The 16,145-nt window shown below is 47.2% G+C and overlaps 1 protein-coding gene and 1 pseudogene across 1 annotated transcript in view; both read left to right on the top strand.

The window, feature by feature from the left end:
- The window catches only part of LOC119842761 (zinc finger protein 436-like), a 380,355-nt gene that overhangs the window by 286,466 nt on the left and 77,744 nt on the right, over positions 1-16,145 (top strand). The window lies entirely within an intron of this gene.
- On the top strand, positions 8,022-16,013 carry LOC119842770 (annotated as a pseudogene).

Below are 16,145 nucleotides of genomic sequence, written 5' to 3'. Positions count from 1 at the left end.
TCAATTTTTAAGAGCCCTTTAGGTTGACGGAAAGGGGTTTGTTGTGTAGACGCATTCATTTTTAAAATCGATCTAACATGGCTAAATTCGACCTAACCCCGTATTGTAGACCAGGGCTAAGGTTGGGTGGAACCATAAGAGACTAAGGGCATGTTTACACTTGCAAAGTTAACTGCAATAGCAGTTAAAGTGCCGCTCAGAGACTGCAGAAGGAAAACCGCTGTTCTGTGTTCACACTGACAGCTGCCTGCGCAATAGCGTGTTCACACTTGTGGCACTTACAGCGCTATTCAGAGTGGTGCACTCTGGGCAACTATCCCACAGAACACCTTTCTCTTTTGCCGCTAAGACTTGTGGGAAGGCAGAAGGGGGCGCGGGGCATCGTGGGTCCTGTCCTAATGCCCCGTGATGCATTGCTTCACATCCCAGCAATCCCTGTGCTTCCATCCACATTTGGTACCATCTTTCAATGGTTTGTGTACTGCGTGCTTTGCCTCTTCGGTCTGCAGGAATGGATCCTGCACTGTTGACCAGTATGCTCCTCGCTCTGACCAATATGTCATGAGTGGCAGTGGAGTTATTCCTTAAACTACAAAGGCAAGAGGAGTGCAACACTGATCTCGCCATTCATACTACCTTAGACATGAGATTGCTTGTGGCATTCATGGAGGTGCTGACCACAGTGGAACGCCGCTATTGAGTTCGGGGAAACAAGCACTGAGTGGTGGGATCACATCGTCATGCACATCTGGGATGACTAGCAGTGGCTGCAGAACTTTTGCATGAGGAAAGCCACATTCATGGAACTGTGATGAGCTCGCCCCAGCCCTGCGGCACAAGGACACGAGAATGAGAGCCACCCTGTCGCTGGAGAAGCACGAGGCGATTGCACTGTGGAAGCTGGCTACTCCAGACTGCTACTAATGGGTTGCTAACCAGTTCAAGGGGGAAAGTCAACCATTGGAGTTGTGTTGATTAGAAGTGTGCAGAGCCATTAATCTCATCCTGCTCTGAAAGACCGTGACTCTGGGCAACGTGCATGACATTGTGGATGGCTTTGCACAAATGGGCTTCCCTAACTGTGGAGTGGCGATTCTGGCAACAGACCACCTAGCCACAGAGTACGTTATTGGCAAAGAGTATTTCTCAATGGTTCTCCAGGCACCTATGGATCACCGTGGGTGTTTCACAGACATTAACACAGGCTGGTCTGGAAAGGTGCATGACACACCCATCTTTTGGAACACTGGCCTGATCAAAAAGCTGCAAGCAGGGACTTTTTTCCTGGACCAGAAGATCACCATAGGGGAAGTTGAAATGCCCACTGTGATCCTGGGAGACCCCACCTACCCCTTAATGCCGTGGCTCATGAAGCCATACACAGGGCAACTTGACAGCAGCAAGGAGCAGTTCAACAACAGGCTGAGCAAGTGCAGAATGACTGTGGCATATGCATTTGGCCATTTAAAAGCCTGCTGGACCGCAGAGATTCAGCGCCTGGAGGCTGAGTTTGAACAGCCAGAGACCAGGGCTATTAGAGGGGCACAGCATGGAGCCATAGGGATCAGGGATGCTTTGAGGCAATAATTTGAAGTTGAAAGCCACTAATATTTGTTGCTATGCTCAGGATTGCAGTGCTTGTAATGCTAGGAGGTGATTGATGCACATGATGCAAGAAGGGGCCTTAATATAATTTTATGTTGGTTTGCAGTGCTCTTTTTGACAGGTTTCAGAGTAGCAGCCATGTTAGTCTGTATTCGCAAAAAGAAAAGGAGTACTTGTGGCACCTTAGAGACTAACAAATTTATTAGAGCATAAGCTTTCATGAGCTACAGCTCACTTCATCGGATGCATTTGGTGGAAAAAACAGAGGAGAGATTTATATACACACACACACAGAGAGAGAGAGAGAGAACATGAAACAATGGGTTTATCATACATACTGTAAGGAGAGTGATCACTTAAGATAAGCCATCACCAGCAGCGGGGGGGGGGGGGGGGGGAAAGGAGGAAAACCTTTCATGGTGACAAGCAAGGTAGGCTAATTCCAGCAGTTAACAAAAATATCAGAGGAACAGTGGGGGGTGGGGTGGGAGGGAGAAATACCATGGGGAAATAGTTTTACTTTGTGTAATGACTCATCCATTCCCAGTCTCTATTCAAGCCTAAGTTAATTGTATCCAGTTTGCAAATTAATGCCAATTCAGCAGTCTCTCGTTGGAGTCTGTTTTTGAAGCTTTTTTGTTGAAGTATAGCCACTCTTAGGTCTGTGATCGAGTGACCAGAGAGATTGAAGTGTTCTCCAACTGGTTTTTGAATGTTATAATTCTTGACGTCTGATTTGTGTCCATTCACTCTTTTACGTAGAGACTGTCCAGTTTTGCCAATGTACATGGCAGAGGGGCATTGCTGGCATATGATGGCATATATCACATTGGTAGATGTGCAGGTGAACGAGCCTCTGATAGTGTGGCTGATGTGATTAGGCCCTATGATGGTATCCCCTGAATAGATATGTGGACAGAGTTGGCAACGGGCTTTGTTGCAAGGATAGGTTCCTGGGTTAGTGGTTCTGTTGTGTGGTGTGTGGTTGCTGGTGAGTATTTGCTTCAGATTGGGGGGCTGTCTGTAAGCAAGGACTGGTCTGTCTCCCAAGATCTGTGACAGTGATGGGTCGTCCTTCAGGGTAGGTTGTAGATCCTTGATGATGCGTTGGAGAGGTTTTAGTTGGGGGCTGAAGGTGATGGCTAGTGGCGTTCTGTTGTTTTCTTTGTTGGGCCTGTCCTGTAGTAGGTGACTTCTGGGTACTCTTCTGGCTCTGTCAATCTGTTTCTTCACTTCAGCAGGTGGGTATTGTAGTTGTAGGAATGCATGATAGAGATCTTGTAGGTGTTTGTCTCTGTCTGAGGGGTTGGAGCAAATGCAGTTATATCGTAGCGCTTGGCTGTAGACAATGGATCGAGTGGTATGATCTGGATGAAAGCTAGAGGCATGTAGGTAGGAATAGCGGTCAGTAGGTTTCCGATATAGGGTGGTGTTTATGTGACCATCGCTTATTAGCACCGTAGTGTCCAGGAAGTGGATCTCTTGTGTGGACTGGTCCAGGCTGAGGTTGATGGTGGGATGGAAATTGTTGAAATCATGGTGGAATTCCTCAAGGGCTGCTTTTCCATGGGTCCAGATGATGAAGATGTCATCAATGTAGCGCAAGTAGAGTAGGGGCATTAGGGGACGAGAGCTGAGGAAGCGTTGTTCTATGTCAGCCATAAAAATGTTGGCATACTGTGGGGCCATGCAGGTACCCATCGCAGTGCCGCTGATTTGAAGGTATACATTGTCACCAAATGTGAAATAGTTATGGGTGAGGACAAAGTCACAAAGTTCAGCCACCAGGTTAGCCGTGACAGTATCGGGGATACTGTTCCTGACGGCTTGTAGTCCATCTTTGTGTGGAATGTTGGTGTAGAGGGCTTCTACATCCATAGTGGCTAGGATGGTGTTTTTAGGAAGATCACCAATGGACTGTAGTTTCCTCAGGAAGTCAGTGGTGTCTCGAAGATAGCTGGGAGTGCTGGTAACGAAGGGCCTGAGGAGGGAGTCTACATAGCCAGACAATCCTGCTGTCAGGGTGCCAATGCCTGAGATGATGGGGCGTCCAGGATTTCCAGGTTTATGGATCTTGGGTAGCAGATAGAATACCCCAGGTCAGGGCTCCAGGGGTGTGTCTGTGCGGATTTGTTCTTTTGCTTTTTCAGGGAGTTTCTTGAGCAAATGCTGTAGTTTCTTTTGGTAACTCTCAGTGGGATCAGAGGGTAATGGCTTGTAGAAAGTGGTGTTGGAGAGCTGCCTAGTAGCCTCTTGTTCATACTCTGACCTATTCATGATGACGACAGCACCTCCTTTGTCAGCCTTTTTGATTATGATGTCAGAGTTGTTTCTGAGGCTGTGGATGGCATTGTGTTCTGCATGGCTGAGGTTATGGGGTAAGTGATGCTGCTTTTCCACAATTTCAGCTCGTGCACGTCGGCGGAAGCAGTCTATGTAGAAATCCAGGCTGCTGTTTCGACCTTCAGGAGGAGTCCACCCAGAATCCTTCTTTTTGTAGTGTTGGCAGGAAGGTCTCTGTGGGTTAATATGTTGGTCAGAGGTGTGTTGGAAATATTCCTTGAGTCTGAGACGTCGAAAATAGGATTCTAGGTCACCACAGAACTATATCATGTTTGTGCTCTTTTTGCTTTCACTTAATAGAATAAAGATTGCTTTCAAACAAACACAATTCTTTTATTGAAAGACAACAACCAGAGGAGAGAGACAAATGAAAAAAAAATAATCAGCAGGGAGGGGGATGAAGGAGGGGAAGGTCTCAAGAGGAGGAAGGGTCCCTGGACGGCTACAGAGTTGTGGATGTCCAGGGATCATACCCAACCTTCTCCTTTGGAGTACGATGCAGTGGGTGCTGTGTTTGCAACACAGACACCACTGTTTCAGTGCTTTAAAACACAACCAGTAGTGTCACACCTGTCACTAACTGGCTGGCCCCAGGCAAGCACACAAGCCACAAGACCCCCAAAATGGTGAGTAGCCACAGGGGCAGGGTAAATCACTGTTCCTGGACTCTGCTGTACACTGGGCACGTGGCTCTTGGGCACTTGGGGAGAGCCAGCACTGTAGGGTGGGGCTGATAATCATTCCTGTCCCCACACTTTCCACAGGATATGATCATTATGGAAGATATATCACTGCTGAGGGAGAGCAGAGAATTAAGGGAGGGTCTTCTCCAAGCCTGTGGCTTCTGCCCTGGCCCCTATGCAGCTAGCCTGTGTGCGGCAACGCCCCCCCCCCCGCACGTGCACCCCCCCACGGAAAGATGGCAAGAGAAAGTTACTGTTAATGTGGCAAGAAACAAAGCAGCTCTGCTGAGGAACCTGCGGCAGCGCATTGCCCAGTATTTCCATGAGAGTTTCCTGGAGATCTCTGAGGGAGATTCCCATGAAGTGAGGGAGTCAATCAACAGCCTGTTCTGTCGCTCAGACTAGGCATGAGGTGGGAGACAAGCCTGCTTTCTGCAACTGTCCTGCCCCCAACAACTCACTTCAGCAATTCCCTAAATCAGATCCACTTACCAGGGACCTCCTCTCCTGTTTGTGCTTTGCCAACATCTGAGAGCTGTGACTGGCTAGGCTCCTCCGGGGTAGAAAAGAACTCCTGGCTGCATGCATCTCTGGCCTCTAAGTCATCATCTGCCTCTGGATCCCCCTCCCCCTGTTCATCCAAGATTTCCTCCTCCTGGCTCAGTGCGCTCTCGACTGGCACGCAAGCCAACGAAGTATCCACAGGGGCCTTTGCAGTGGAGGTGGGGTCGCCACTGAGTATCGCATCCAGCTCTTTGTAGAACCGGCAGCTCGTGGGCGCAGCCCTGGAGTGGCGGTTTGCCTCCCGCGCCTTCTGGTAGGCGTTACGCAGCTCCTTCACTTTGACGTTGCACTGCAGTGTGTCCTGGTCATGGCCCTTTTCTATCATGCATCTAGGTATCATAATTCCTACGGCTGGAGCTCAGCTGTGACTGCACAGCCTCCTCTCCCCAGATGCTGATGAGGTCCAGCAGCTCGGCATTGCTCCAAGCGGGGGATCGCCTGGTGCGTGGAGCAGGCATGGCCACCTGGAAAGATGCACTGAGACCACTGCACAGTCACCAAGCAAACAAGGAGGGGACTTTCAAATTTGCAAAGGAATGTATGGGGTGGGGCTGATAGTTGGTCACCTGAGGGCAGGTCAGTAGAGTTCAAACCAATGGCCAGAGAGATGAGAACTGGCATTGTGGGACACCTCCTGGAGGCCAATTGCAGCACTGTAGCCCCGGTGCAGAAAGCTCTACGCCTCTTGTTGGGGTGATTTTTTTAGAGCATTGTGTGATGGTGCACGCCATATGATATGAAAATATGCTAATGAGTGTGAATATAATGTAACTGGAATATGCTTCATGAAAAAGGTCTCTTGTAAGGTATAATTACAAATCTTATAATCTATTGAGTGTGTTCATCCTATTTGTATAAATGTATCACTCTTGTATCTGAAACTAGAAATACAACTCTGAGGTCCTATTGTATTTATGCAAAATGTGGGCCATTAATGGTGGCTTGGAATCTTGATGGCTCCCATTAACCAGGACAATTGGTTGTAAATGGCTCTGTTTACTTGTAAGTCTTCCTGTATACATGTGTGCTGGCAAGTGGGTAAGGAAGTCTTACAGTGACATGTGATCATGTCACCTGTACTGAAATCCATCTTAAACCTGGGGCTTTTCATTTAGAAGGAGGGGTGGGGACCCAAAGAGAAAAAGATTCCCGCTTTGTGCCAAAGCTATATAACGGGGTAGAACACAACAAAGGGGGCTGCAGTCATGAGAAATCTGCTAGCTACCACCTGAGCTGGAACAAAGACTGTACTAGGGGAAAGAATTGGGCCCAGACTAGGAAGGCATCCAGTCTGTGAAAAAAGCTTATTGAAACATCTCTGAGGGTGAGATTTTATCTGTATTCAGTTTCTTACTGTACTAGGCTTAGACTTGTGTGTTTTACTTTGTTTTGCTTGGTAATTCACTTTGTTCTGTCTGTTATTACTTGGAACCACTTAAATTCTACTTTTTGTATTTAATGAAATCGCTTTTTACTTATTAATTAACTGAGAGTATGTATTAATACCTGGGGGGGGGGGGGGCAAACAGCTGAGCATATCTCTCTATCAGTGTTATAGAGGGCGAACAATTTATGAGGTTTACCCTGTATAATCTTTATACAGGGTAAAACAGATTTATTTGGGGTTTGGACCCCATTGGGAGCTGGGTATCTGAGTGCTGGAGACAGGAGCACTTCTTAAGCTGTTTTCAGTTAAGCCTGCAGCTTTTGGGGGACGTGGTTCAGACTTGGATCTGTGTTTGCAGCAGGCAAGCATGTCTAGCTCAAACCAGGCAAGGTACTGAAGTCCCAAGCTGGCAGGGAAAATGGGCTCAGAGGTAGTCTAGGCACATCAGGTAGCAGTCCCAAAGGGGTTTCTGTGATCCAACCCCTCACACGCTGCATCTGCACAATTTCTGCGCACTAAGTGGCTTGGCAATGTGTACAGCTCGGGAGTTACAGCACAGAAAGCTACTTTACTGTGCAGAAACTTGCCAGTGTAGATAGGGCCTAACTTACAGAGAGGCAGGTGGCTGTCAAGAGTGGTGGCTGGCAAAGGCGGCCAGTGGAGTGGAATGGCAGCTGGCAAGGTGGCCAGCCAGAGCAAGTGCTAAGATGGTGGAGCAAGCAAGGGCCTTCTTTCCTGGGTGGGAGGCAAATCACACAGGTGCACCTCTGAACCCTGGGTCCTCCCTGACCAAGGACAAACCCAGTGAGTGTTGTGTGGAGAGGGAGCAGAGAGGGGCACAGTAAAGAAACTTTTGGTGGTAGAACTCAAGAACATGAGGCAGAAGACACTGCCCCACATGCTCTTGGGTGAGTGTCCTGCTCACAATTTTATTATGAATCCTGCTTGCAGCATTTTCCCTAATAAATGTCAGGTGACTTTTGATGAAAGGAGAGAAGTTTCTTTTCTAGACTCTGTGCTTGCAAGTGGGGAAGTATTGCCTCTTAGAGGCACCTAGGGATGGTGTGTAATTTTCCTAGGTTACTGGGTGGGAGTGCAAGTCCGTTCTGTGTAGTATTGTTGAAGAGGAACCCCTATATATTGAACACAGCCCAGGTTGCTGCTGATTATACCTGACAGAAGGGTTACATCCCTATGAAGCCCCAGTGACTCTCCACACCAGCACAGGGAGCTGGTTGCAGGATCCAAGCCTAGCCTAGTGGTATCATTTTCACAAAAGCTTCCAGAACAGTAATGTCACCAGGGGGCTCATTCCAGCTCAGCAACCAGCAGAGTCAGTTTCAGGAAGGGAATCGCCCAGTTGCTGCTACAGGAGGGGCGTATTTCTGAGCTCAGGAAAGTGAACCTTACTCAGCCTGTTACACTGTCCAGAGGGAGCCATGGGTGCAGGGAACTCTGTGGAAAGTCTCCAGGATGAAGCTACTTGTCCCATCTGTCTGGAGTATTTCAGAGAACCTGTCACTCTGGAGTGTGAGCACAATTTCTGCCAAGCCTGCATCAGCCAGTGCTGGAAGGGATCCAATACAGATGTCTCCTGCCCTCAGTGCAGACAACCTGTGCAACAGAGAAATCTCAGACAAAACAGGCAGCTAGCGAATGTCATAGAACTAGCCAAACGGCTGAGTTTACAGGCATCAAAGGGAGCAGGAGGGGAGAGGGTATGTGGGGAACACCAGGAGCCCCTCAAACTGTTCTGTGAAGAGGATCAAACCCCCATCTGTGTGGTTTGCCATCTGTCCCAGATTCACTGAGCTCACACTCTGGTTCCCATAAAGGAGGCTGCCCAGGAGTACAAGGTAGGGAATTGCCATCATGTTTAATGAGTAACAGCTTTGGATTTGAATTACAGGTGCAAGTTACATGTCACAGGTGTGACTGCATCATTCAGCGCTGTAAAGCTTTCATTGTAAGGAAAATATTATAAAAAGTAAATGCGGCTGGGTGGCAAGAACAGCAAAAAATGATACAGCTGGGTGGCAGGAAGGGCCAACAATGAAGACTTTAAAGATGTCTAATGTGGGAAACTTTTTACCTAAGAAGCTGACTCTTTTTCAAACCCAGCTCCCACTGGTGAAATAGGGAACTTTCTACATAACAGAAATTTTGTTAAATGGTTAGTGAGGTTTAAATCACAGTACCTGCAGGCTGGTCTATGTGAGAGAGTCACCTTCAGGATGGAGAACATCGAGTTAAAAAGCTGGTGTTGTCATTACTGTTTTGTATCATACCATTTATTATCATTGTTGTAATTTGCATCCCAGTAGCCACTACAGACCCCAGATGAGGTCCAGAGTGGGGAAATGAATTGCCTAAGGTCCCCCAGCAGGACAGTGGCAGGGTGGAAAATAGCACCCAGGTCTCTCAAGGCCCATGCCAGTGCCCAAACTATGAGAGAATGCTGCTGCTGGCCTGGCAGCGCCTAGCAGTGATGAAGTCTGTTAGAAGGGAAAGACTCTTTGAGAAAGACCCTAAGGCCAGCAAGGAGAGAGAGTTTCTCCATAGGATTCTGAATTCCCATGTTGCTTCATGAGGGGTTAAACTGAGATGCTGGTCTGTGCTAGAGGAGCTCACTGCACTCCAGGCAGCGCAGCTCCATGTCAGATACATTTGGATTGATTGCAGCAAAGCTAATGCCTGGGTGGTGCTGCCCTGCGCCAGTCTGAAGGACCAGCCAAAGTGGTTCCATTAGCTCTTATGCCACTCTCCCACAGTGCGGCATTTTGAAATCCCCAGAACCTGCTGTTGCTGGGAGCTTTGCTGGGAGCTGTGGAATAGCTGCCCAGGTGGCATTGCCACTTGAAGGGTTCAGGACAGCACTAGGGCAAACCCCAACCATACTTTACAAAAATCAGCATGTTTAATGGGGTTTGTCCTAGTGTTAAGACCAGTTCTGTCCAGCCAGTCCCATCCCAATGGGTTCAGGGCTGAAATTCAATGGATATTGGTCTCCTTTGAAGAAAAGGAGTACCCGTGGCACCTTAGAGACTAACAAATTTATTAGAGCATAAGCTTTCGTGAGCTACAGTGAGCTGTAGCTCACGAAAGCTTATGCTCTAATAAATTTGTTAGTCTCTAAGGTGCCACGGGTACTCCTTTTCTTTTTGCGAATACAGACTAACACGGCTGCTACTCTGAAACCGGTCTCCTTTGAGAATCCCAGCCCAGATTTCTGACCCTGGGGGCTTCTGGGATTTGAATCACTTTGTTAAACCTTTTCAAAAACAGGTTATTTCACACAGTGAAAGAAAAAGCCAAGGGTGTGACCCCAGTTTCATGTTAGTGTAAATCAGTGGAGAAACAAGGTCAAGTAATTACCCAGTCTGTCTATAAAACACTCAGTCTTCATTAATGACTCCACTTCCTTATTATCTCTGATATCATCATAAATCTACTAGGTTTCCCACTCATCAGTATAGTCATGTTTTGGGGGTTTTTTGCTTGTGTGGCTTTTTTTTTTTTTTGGTTTGCCTTGAAAAAGATTCCCCCACTCTCACCCCTAAAAATAATAATCAAACCACCTAAATCATTTCTGTTAATTCAGGAAAAAATCCAGATCCATTTGAAGATTCTGAGGGAAGAGAGAGAGAAGCTCCTGGTATTTAAATTGAGTAGAGAGAAGAGAAGCCATGAGTAGCTGGTAGGTTCCCATTGTTATTAACTTGCATTGACATGGGCTGTGAGGTCTGTTTGTAGGCAGATTCCTTTATTGCCTTGGGGACTGTTGGCTTTTATCTGTTACTCCATGATCATGGATGCTTTGTGTGTCTGTGTGTACATGTGTGCTCACCTCCATACAGATGGCCTGAAAAATCCTCTTATTCTCCATCTTCAGAGTCAAAGCTTTCATTTCTGGTAATGAATTAATGTCCAGCTTTTGTGGCTTTGACGAAAATCTTGAGAAAGTGAACTGAATGCATCCAATGCACAGCTCTCTGCACATAGCAGAATTTTTCATTGGCAGAAAATTGGGAGGGGGGGGGGGGAAATGGGTCAAACCAAAAATATTTTTTTTAAAACTCAGCAAATAAAATGTAATTTTTTCTTGGGTAAAATGTTTGGCTTCAAGTTTGCCCATTTAAAAGGAAATTTTTCAAACAAACTAATTTCAAGTTGAAAAAATAATTAAAACATTTTTCCCCCAGGATTTTTTATTCATTTATTTGCCAAAAACATTGGGTGAAATTGACAGGAACTCATGAAATATTTCAGAGTGGACAACTCTGCATTTTTCCTGCAAAAATGTTTAGTGCAAAAAATTCACCAAGCTCTAGTATTGAGTCCTGCCTCCTTCTGCTTTGGATCTACATTCTTTTGCCACTGGTAATGCGATATCCTAACCATGTCATACATGGGAATATCTCTTTAAGAAATACAGGGGCCGCATGGATAGTGGGTGAACCCCTTCCCCCCCCCCAGTGAGGCAAACCTGCCATCCCAACCCCTTCAGCCCACCCCTCCCCAAGGCCAGAGGAGCCCCCCCATGCTGCTGGAGAAGTCCTGGCCTGCCCACCCCTGCTGTCCTGAGCCACTGGCCGGCCTACCCCACCTGCACCGGCCGGCCCGAGCCCTGGGCCACCGGCCGGCCCGAGCATCACCCTGAGCCATTGGCCCGACCCCAGGCCGGCCTGAGCTGCCCTGGGCAGTCCCAGCCCCTGGCGGACACGTGATCCAGGCTGCCAGTAGGAGTTGAGCTCCCGCCAGCTTCATGAGAGATGGGGAGGGAGCTGGGGCCTTGGGGTGGCACATCGGTGGGGCCACAGCCTGGATTAGGGGAGGCTTAGCTTGCCCTGGCTTTTGATACCCACCACCCATGAGGGGCCAAATGGGAATGTCTGAGAAAATCCTCTTTCTAATAACCACAGGTCCTGGGCAAGTTTTAAATGTCTTGGAATGTGCAAAGAAATTCTCCCTCTTCCATATTTCACAATCCATGAAAGGACCACAGGCTCCATTCATGTCCCTGACCAGCCCTTTCCATATATATATATATATATATATATATATATATATATATATATATATATATATATATATATATATATAATTTTACAGAATAAGACACAAACCGAGAGGCAGAAGATTGTATCTGAATTTCAGCAACTGCGGCAGTTCCTGGAGGAACAAGAGCGACTCCTGTTGGCCCAGCTGGAAAAGCGGACAAGGAGATTATGAAGATAGAGAATGAAAATGTCACTAAAATCTCTGAGCAGATTTCCCATCTCAGTGAGATGGAGGGGAAGTATCAGAAGCCAGCAAGCGAATTCCTGCAGGTAAGACTGAGTTAGAAATACCCCACATCCCACCACAGGGAAAGGGGAGCTCCCAAATCATGGGCACTGGAGTCCAGCAGTCAGCGAAACTCAGTGTGTGCATTCCTGAAATGTACACATCACTATTTTTCTTTGAAGAATTAGAGACATTTAGATATGAGAGATGGGAAAGCCCCGTTAGCTGAGCTAATCCATGGTCCTGGGTCCAGGCTAGACCTTCTTTTTCCAAAATTAACAAAATCCCTTCCCTGGGATCCCCAGTGTTTGTCAGGTGGGACTGAGATTTTTTTTATCTCTTTCCCCTCTAGGACATCAGATGCACCTTGAGCAGGTATGTGGCTCCTCCTCACTCCCACACACACTTCACAAGCTAGGAAAGAGCTTTTAAACGATGTTAACAACATCTTGCCAGGGCTATACAGCTAAATGTGTGGGGCGGGGCAAATTTTGGATACAAATCTCTCTGATCAACTTAATCCTGAGGTTCTCACCTTTTTATAGAAGACTCTGGAATGATCTATTCAGTGGGAAATATTAACCTAAAGTTTTTTATAGATATGTCACATCTTTGGGGGACTGGTTGCCTCAGGATTGTGAAGATAGAACATGGGCCTTTCACTGCTGGGGCACTGGTTACCATTCAGCCCAGATCAGCAATGATTGAGTCTTTCCCACCTGAGGACTGTTTGAAGATCTGTGTGAAATGAGTTGGGGAGGGGAGAGTAGGTGTATTAATCTAGATCCTAGTCGACAGATTTCTGCATCACTTAACATGGGAACCTCCTGTCCCTCAGAGCATGGAGGCCAAGGAGTGAATTGGCCATGGAGAATTAATTCCCTTTTTATCTCCAGAGCTGGTCTCTCCAGGCCAGAGTTAAAGAATATTAATGGGACCTTCAGCAAGAAGTCTTCACAGCCAGGGCCTGTGCAGCACTTGCTCTGAGGCTGGGAGAAGCAGAGGAATTTTAACTGCAGGCCCATTAGAGCAGCAACTTTCATTAACAACAAATTATAATGTCACTAAATGAAATATAAGAATGTGAAAATATTTCTGTCCAGGGAAGAGAAGTTCCAGCAGCCAGTGGAGATTTTTCCTGAAGTGGAAAAGAGACTCGGCAATGTCTCTGAGAAAACTTGCTCTAATGGAGGCTCTGAGGAAATTCAAAGGTACTGAGAAGGAATCTAGAAAGGGAAATTGGGATGAGTCTCTGAGACTGTGGAAGGGGATGGACTGTGGCAAACTGGTCAATAATTAGATGACATGCCTATTGAATGACAGGTGGAAAGTAGAAAAATTGAGTAGGTGTAAGAGGGGCCCAGGTGTCAGGATGTCTCACATTCATTCATGACTTCCCAAAGGTCACAACATTTGAGGCCAAAATTTAGCAAAATGGCCTCGTTTTGGGACCCTGATCTTCTCTCCCAGCTACAGAACTTGCAAAGAACATGGAGGTGCTAGTCTGGCTGGATCTCAGGACTTCCCTAGCCTGTGCCAAGTTCTGCATGAGCCTCTGCAGCCACTGACTAGGGGCGTCACAAACTGCCCCCTCTATCCCAGTGACATTTCAGGGGGAATCTGGCCCATTGAGCTGACCCTTTCCCAGCTCGAATTTTCACACCTATAACATGATTTTATTATTATTTGTATTTCAGTCTATGGAGGATCAGTGCCCTGTTGTGCTGAGCTCTGTAGAGATGCTGAGTAAATAAACCCAAGGAGCTCACATTTAAGAGCCCTGACCCTGCAAACTCTTAACATGACATTAATGTCAAAGGGACTAAAATGTGTAAAGTTACATTCACACTAAAGTCTTTGCAAGATCTGGGTCTAGGGTCTGGAAAAATGCAATAGGTGATTGGTGAATGAGACAAACCAGCTGGGGTGTGGAGGGCGGGAGGAGATGTTGAAGGGAAAGAGAATTTGTAAAATAAATTTAATCTCCAAGGTGGTTGTGAGACCTAATGGCTGTTCATTCCATTGCTGGGAGATGTCTGAATGAAAGAGGAAAAGAAGGTTACAGATTAGTTAATGCTTATATTAAAGGCCTGAGTGTGTCTCTGTCCCTCTCTGTCTTTCTCTGTCAAATTGCAAACCAAGTTAAGTCAGTTAAGAGTGGGGATGTCTTTATAAATATGAAAGCAGAAAATCACATCTCTTTTTCTCCTTTTCCCCTCCAGACACTCTGCCATCTGAACTGGAGACAAAAAGAGAGGAATCCTTAGGAGCACACAGACATGATGAGATTTCAGGTGTAGATTATCTTTAAATTATGAGAAAATTCCCATGAAAACATCTTCACGAAATTGTAGCTAAAGTTAAAAATCTGACACCAGCCATTACACAGCCAGCCTTAAAAATAAAAACATTAAGAACATAAGAATGGCCATACTGGGTCAGACCAATGGTCCATCTAGCCCAGTATCCTGTTTTACGACAGTGTCCAATGCTAAGTGCCCCAGAGGGAATGAACAGATAATCAAGTGATCCATTCCCTGTCGCCCATTCCCAGCTTCTGGCAAACCGAGGCTAGGAACACCATCCCTGTGCAACCTGGCTAATGGCCATTGATGGGCCTGTCCTCCATGAACTTATCTAGGGTTTTTTTTAAAATGCTAAGGAGATCCCAAGCTGAAATCACACAATTAATCCTGACACCAACCTTAGTGCTGAGTTCATGTCCATGCTGATTAGAATGACCAGATAGCAAGTGTGAAAAATTGAGGGGGGGGTAATAGGTGCTCATATAAGACAAAACTCTGAATATCAGGACTGTACCCATAAAATCAAGACACCTTGTCACCCTAATGCTGTTAAACAGACTCTCACTGAGCAGCTTCCAAACACCCTTAACTCTGACCTTGGGGTTTTCAGAGCCATTCATAGGTCTTTTAATATTAAATTGAGAGTAATGAGTAGAGAGCTCTCTTCTCTGAGAGCTGACACATACCTCTCCTTTATCCTGGCAGAGGGGGTCCCCCCTATCACTCTTTGCCAATATCCTACGACTGCCTTTATTGTGAGCAGGGCTGGGCTCTCCAGGTGGAGCTTCTCACTGCTTCATGGACTAGGGAGATGCTCTCCCTCTGATGCTGGCCCTCTTCCCTTCACTCTGGGCTGGGGATTGGGCTACCCCACCCACTGTCATCCCCTACTCTCTGGTCTGTATTGGCTCTTTCCCCAGGCTGCATCTTCCTCTCTGTTCCCTGGGTTGGGAGACTGGGAGTGAAGGATGCATTTAGGGGAGGGAGCTTCCTTCTGGGGTTTAAAGCTGTTACTGGCCTTTTATGCCCCCTTCTCACTAAAAGCTTCTGATACCTTCCTTGCTGTCTCTCTGCCACTGAGAATGGAGCAGCACCAGCACAGGGAGAAGGGAGCTGAAACTATTGCAAACAAATAAGAAACTAATGAAGTGGCTCCAATTAAATAGACTGAAGAACTGCAGTGACATCTCTGCTGAGTCTCAGGTGCCCAGGACAGAGGCATCTCCCTGGAATCCAGGACTGTCCCAGCCAGGGAGAGTGAGATATGGCCCCAGCCTCCCCCAGGGCTGAGCTCTGCCCCTAATGCTCTGATTCTCTTTGTGCCAGTGAATGTGACTCTAGATCCACACATGGCTCATCCCCGACTCATCCTGTCTGAGGATCAGAAAAGTGTGAGAAGGGGAGGCACATGGCAGGATCTTCCGAATAATGCGGAGAGGTTTGACACTGAGATCTGTGTCCTGGGCTCTGAGGGATTCACCTCTGGAAGACATTCTTGGGAGGTGAAGGTTGGGAATGGAAAATACTGGGCTGTGGGGGTGGCTAGAGAGACTGTGAGGAGGAAGGGATGGATCAGCCTTAACCCTGAGGGGGGGAATCTGGGCTGTGCAGCAGTTGGAGGGTCAGTTCCAGGCTCTCACCTTCCCTGTGACTCCCCTGCCCCTGAGCCAGGTCGCCAGAAGGATCTGGGTTTCTCCGGACTGCGAACAGGGGCAGGTGAAATTTTTTGATGCTGGTAATGAGGCCCCGATCTTCGCTTTCCCACTGGCATCTGTCACTGGCGAGAGAATCTTCCCTTGGCTCTGGGTGGGTGGATCCTGGCTCAGACTGTGTCACTGAGGCACAGGGGACCTTACTGGGGACCCTGAAATCAGCCTCTCTACCCTCATACAATAGTCTGTATGACTTCTTCCTATGGACTTCCTCTGAAGTCTCTGTGGCTCTGGAGATTGCTTCGGGTCTCAAGTCTGG

The sequence above is a fragment of the Dermochelys coriacea genome, chromosome 14 (assembly GCF_009764565.3).
Source record: "Dermochelys coriacea isolate rDerCor1 chromosome 14, rDerCor1.pri.v4, whole genome shotgun sequence".
Taxonomy (NCBI): domain Eukaryota; kingdom Metazoa; phylum Chordata; order Testudines; family Dermochelyidae; genus Dermochelys; species Dermochelys coriacea.
Note: the sequence above shows the minus strand (reverse complement) of the source record. Positions and strands in the feature narration are given on the sequence as shown.